This window comes from Amphiura filiformis, chromosome 14 (genome assembly GCF_039555335.1).
Source record: "Amphiura filiformis chromosome 14, Afil_fr2py, whole genome shotgun sequence".
Lineage (NCBI taxonomy): Eukaryota > Metazoa > Echinodermata > Ophiuroidea > Amphilepidida > Amphiuridae > Amphiura > Amphiura filiformis.
In genome coordinates, this window is record NC_092641.1 from 6,211,764 (window position 1) to 6,218,129 (window position 6,366).

Sequence of the window (6,366 nt, forward strand, 5' to 3'; positions counted from 1 at the left end):
TAAAAATTAAAGAAATACAAAAATATGCCCAAAAAGAAAATCGTGTTTCAGGCAACCACCGTACTTTGAAAAACCACGGTCTATGCTTTAAAAATAATGTTTTAGTTATCGAAAGAGTGCCTTAATAAAAAATTACAAAAATATGGCCAAATTGCGTTTTAGGGAACCACTGTATTGAAATAACCCAAGGAACAAAACTGAGTTTATATTTGAGTTGAGTGTTTGTTTTAATACAGGGTGTCCCAGAATGATATATACCGGGAAAGTTGAATTTTGTTAGGCATAAACATGATGAAAAACTTTGCTATTGGTCGTATTGTTTTGAATTCTAGATTTTACATATATTTATCTTTTTGGGAATTTTTAATTTTTAAAAATTGGACGTAGACTTCACAGAATATTGTATAGAAATGTTGAATCCCAAGTTATGACAAAACAACCTATTTTAACCGTTCAGAACAAAGTTATTAGGAAAAAGTTATGCAGGTATTTTTGTTGCGTCTTGTTCTTACTTCCACTACATTAAGGTTGGAATTCCGCTAGGTGGTTTAACTTAAACCGGTGCTAACTTAAACCGGTGCTAACTTAAACCTAGGTCTAACTAGTCCAGGCTTAAGCCTAAACCTAGGTTTAAGTTATTTTACGATTCCGAAAGCTCGGACTAGTTAGACCTGGGTTTAAACCTAGGTTTAACTTAGTGACACTGTTTTCGTAGCCGTATAGTACTAACTGTGGTGTATACAATTATGCATATTACACGGAACTTTGTGCATGGGTATGATGTTCCAATTTATTTGAGGCATTTGCGTAGGAAATTGTGAATAAACAGCGGGTAGTAGGGCCTACATGTAGAGTTGTTATCTTTTTCATGTTTCTGAGTTTATTGATGAAAATGATTTTTCCAGTTGCAAATGCCACGAAGTGCAGTGGTCCGCTTCCGTAACAGGCAGGCTTCCGTGGTTGGCATGCAGACAAATGCACTTAAACCTTGACTTAAACCTACCCTCTGCCAGGTTTAAGTTAAACCCGGCTTTTGCAACTTTAGTACTCGGCTTTAGACCCAGGTTTAACTTAAACCAGCTACGGGAAACGCAACTTTGGTTTAAACCTAGGTTTAGCTAAATCTAGGTTTAAACCAGCTTTCGGAATCCCAGCCATAGTTCCTATCTCTCAATTAGTTATGATGGTGATGGGTGATGGGTTTTCTGAATAGTGGGTTTTCTGAGTAACAAGGCTTCTGAGTGACGGCTGTCCCCCGTATGACGGGTAAGACCTCCCTTTTAGCCACCCCCTTTTTTCATTTGCTCTATCATCCCGACCCAGTTGCCTTTATTTTTTTCATTTACAACTTTCATATTTATCACTGAAGATGTTGCCACAGTTTATAGCGAATCGCCCAATTTGAAACAGTACGGTACGACAATATTGGAGGCCTAACAGCTGTTAGATCTCATATAATTGCAATGCTCCTGAATGACATGATAATGAGAATACAAAATAAGAATACAAAATGATTTATTTATTTTTATTTTATTTTACAAATACGGCTAAAATACATCAAAAAGCAAAGTAAAATTAGACAAAACATACAAAAGGAAACAAAAGTAAAATAGACCCAATGGGCTAGTCTGGAAGAGTCAGAAGCATCAAGACACTGTCACCAACACACCAAGAGGTGCGACTCCTCCAACCCACTGGGCCAGTTAAAAGATATGCTATATGCTATTGCACTATTTAAACACAATATTTTCTTCGTTTTACCTCAAGTTTTGTTTGGCTCGAAATTAAAAGGTGACAATGCGATCAGTACATGTAGCTATCATTGAAAACTAACATTTAAATAGGAATCTATTTTTAATACAAATCACACATTATTGCTTTGATGTTTTTCTTGCAGGAACATAAAAGGGTCACTCCATATGAAATCAAGGAGGCGCCCCACCTGACCCCCTCAGATTTGCTTTATATTTTAGTCATATGTTATATCTGTAAAAAATATTAAAAACCTGCAAATTTGAGGTATGTAGCTCTTACGGATTTTCTGTGGCAGCCATTTAAAGTTGGAGTAGGGGGGTCTAAATTTGGACCCAAAAGTTGCCCTTTAAATAAATTTCATCTTTGGGAGTCTGTGCCTTCTTTATAAAATGAGAGAGAAGTCTGAAACTTTGTATACACACTAACTGCATGCCCAATTTGTCAAAAAATCAAAAATCAAAAATTTCTGTAATTGCGCGTTGTGTCACAGGGTCATTAAATATGCAAGAAAAAATGTAATGTTTTGTAAACTGGCAAGTTTAGCCCCCATAAATTCATTTTTTGTCAGATTAATTATTTTTTGTTATAACTGATGCTATAGGATAAATACAATGCATATCCAAAAAATTGAGGTCACAACTCATTTACATTTCGAACAGCGCCCTTAAGATGAAATTTATTGCAAATTCAACATTTTCAGGGGGCCCAAAGTCGATGTGGTCCACCTTCAAAATGTATAAAACATCTTTTTTATATAACTAATAGTATTAAATTACAACTTTGCTAAGTCCCAGTAATTGTATAGGTTGACTTCATATAAAACGACAAGCCCAAAGTTGACCATTTTCTTATGATTGCATGTATTGCAAATGTGCCGAATTTGGAAGGCTTAAAAGTCAAATTAGCCCCAATATTGAAAATAAAATGGAAATAAAAGTAAATAGGGCCAATAACTACGCATCAAGTCATTTATTTTCAATATTGTGGCCATTTTGACTTTTAAACCTTCCGAATTCGGCACATTTGCAGTACATGCAATCATAAGAAAATGGTCAATTTTGGGCTTATCGTTTTATATGAAGTCAACCTATAAAATTACTGGGATTGAGCAAAGTTGTAATTTAAAACTAGTAGTCTTAAAAAAGTGATGTTTTATAAATTTTGAAGGTTGACCACATCGACTTTGGGCCCCCTGAAAATGGTGAATTTGCATTAATTTTCATCTTCGCGAGGGCGCTGTTGGAAATGTAAATAAATGGTCACCTCAATGTTTTGGATATGCATTGTATTTGTCCTATATATCGCATCAGTGACAACAAAAAACAATTAATCCGACAAAAAATGTGAATTTAGGGGGCTAAACTTGCCAGTATACAAAACATTACATTTTTAAGTTGCATATTTAATGACCCCGTGACACAACGCGCAATTACAGACATTTTTTTTTTTACTTGTTGACAAATTGGGCATGCAATTAGTGTGTATACAAGGTTTCAGACCTCTCTCTCTTTTTATTAGGAAGGTACAGGCTCCCAAAGATGAAATTTATTGGGTCCAAATTTAGATTCCCCTACTCCAACTTTAAATAGCTACCATAGAAAATCTGTATATATTGAAAATGAAATGGAAATAAAAGTAAATAGGGCCAATAACTACTCGTCTAATCATTTATTTTTAATATTGTGGCCAATTTGACTTTCAAGCCTTCCGAATTCGGCACATTTGCACTACATGCAATCATAAGAAAATTGTCAACTTTGGGCTTGTCATTTTATATGAAGTCAACCTATACAATTACTGGGACTTAATAAAGTTGTAATTTAAGACTAGTAGTTATATAAAAGTGATGTTTTATCAATTTTGAAGGTGGACCACATAGACTTTGGGCCCCCTGAAAATGTTGAATTTGCAATAAATTTCATCTTCGTGAGGGAAACCTCAATTTTTTGGATATGCCAGACGATGGTGGACTACATTATTCAATGTGGCAACAGCCAAAAGCGTAAACAAAACAGACAATATGACGGCAACACTACCTGCACGATGGACGCAATTATTTTTTCCCGGAGCCAAGATCCGTTTTGAGCTCTATTGGCCGGGTGGCCCCATTACAGAAAAAAAATGCACAAAATATATTTCCCAGTGCAATGTATACATTTTCACATGAAAATAAATAATTTTAAATTCAAAGAAAAAATTAAAATTAAATTTTCTAATCATCTCCGGGGATGGGAATCGATCTCAGGACCCTTTGCGTGGGAGGCGAGATCAGTAACCACTACACCACGTAAACTTATTGATACACACAGTGGAAATTTTCAGTATATATCGTAACATATCGTGCGTTATTCATACAAAAAATCAAAAAAACAGTACTTACAATGAGGTTCACTGGCGAACCTCAACGGATTTAGACTGATAAAATAGTGCTTAATAACATACGTACAGTTTTGGAATAATTTGAGACATTTTTGTGTTTACGTGTAAAACCAATGACGACGTCAAAATTCAGCCAATCTTGGCCGGCCCCCCTGGGATATGCATTGTATTTATCCTATATATAGCATCAGTGACAGCAAAAAATAATTAACCTGACAAAAAATGTGAATTTAGGGGGGTTAAACTTGTCAGTTTACAAAACATTACATTTTTTCTTGCATATTTAATGACCCCGTGACACAATGCGCAATTACAGAATTTTTTAATTTTTAATTTTTTGACAAATTGGGCATGCAGGTAGTCTTTCTTTTTATAAAGAAGGCACCGACTCCCAAAGATGAAATTTATTTAAAGGGCAACTTTTGGGTCCAAATTTAGACCCCCCTACTCCCCGGCTGCTACAGAAAATCCGTAAGAGCTAGACCTCAAATTTGCAGGTTTTTAATATTTTTACAGGTACAACATATGACTAAAATATAAAGCAAATCTGAGGGGGTCAGGTGGGGCTCCTTCTTGATTTCATATGGAGTGACCCAAAAATTGGCATTGAACTTCAAGAACGGCATATTATACATGTATTCTGCGATAGTCCATATTTACATGACTTGAGCCAACACTTTCGGTTCTCGTTTAAAATCTACTGATAACACAGCTATTATAATGTTATCTGCGGCTGCAGTATAGTCTTAAGAAAGAATGTGGATAGTTCTTTGGTTTAAAAAAACAATACTGTTTAAAATATCGGAATTAAAGCAGATGGCGACCTTCTGGTTTATAAAAGACGTTGCAAAAATTATTGTCGATGAAATGTTTTTGGAACCAAAGGGTTTTCTTTGTTTGCTGGGTAATCAGTTATCATGGTTATCCCAAGTAAGGTATAATAGGAAACAAGATAGATAGAACAATGTTTAACAAAACCGCAATATAAACAGTAATAAAAATGCATTTTAACTTTTAAAAATTACACAAGCATCCAATTTTGACTGTTATGTCTGGTGGTCTTTCAGAACATGAGCATGATGAGAATCTGCTTGGGTATCAAATGGCTATTAAGTTAGCCTGTCTCAGAGGCTGATTCAGAGCCGATCGTTAAAAATAAAGACACCCAGGCACTTTATGTCGCTTGCTATTTTTAAATTAGTTTTCTTGGTGGTCAATTACCAAGAGATATTTTCATAGCAGGTTAAAACTGCTTTCAATAGCTCTTTTTCTAATTCACACAATTTCTGCATAAATGTCTTTTGGACATTTTTAAGAAAAACATTAAATTTGATAACAGTTCTTATCTGCTCTTATATTTTCTTTGCTAAAAAGTAATGGTTTTGATCTGAGACAAGAATACCAAAAGAGATCGGAAGCACCGGCGAAATCTATTGTGAACAACTGAACCGTGCTAACTCACGTCTGCTTACCGTGGGCTAGAGACAAAACATCTGTAGTAAAGATTTTACCAAATTTGAGGTCTGATCTGTGTTACCGACACATTCATGTTTCATATCATTCAGTGGCGTACAGTGGCGTAGCTGGGATTTTTTCCAGGGGGGGGGCAAGCCTGTATGGGGCGGGGGCCCAAATCCACCAAACAAAAATTTTGCCGACCCTTCATCAAAAAGGTTGACCCAATTTTTTTTTTCGGTGGTTTGAAAAAGTGAAGAGCAAAAGAAAAAAAAAGGATTATAGATAAAAATACAAAATATTTATGTAAAATTCTGTTTCATTTACAATTTTCATCATTTTTTTAATAATTATTCTCTATAGTTAACCCAATTTTTTTTTTCACCAACGCCTTCCGTCTACCGACAGCCTTACATGAACCGACGGCCATGACGAGCGGGGGAGGGGGGCACCGGCCCCCTGGCCCCCCACTGGCTACGCCACTGATATCATTAAGCTTATGTTTGCCATATTTTGATGTTAAAATGTAGAAAAATGACTGTATTCTCGAAATTTGACAAAAAATGTAACAAACTTGTGCTTCAAACTACATATTATTGGACCTACACCATGATTTTTAACCATTGCAATGCAATGAAGGAAATAATACACCATGTCATGGGCAATTTAAATTTACCTAATTATTTGCATTAATTTGTAGTTCTCTGTTGGTATTCTTGTCTCAGGTTTTGATGGTGTGATCAGATCTTTTTGTGATTTACATAATATTCAATACCT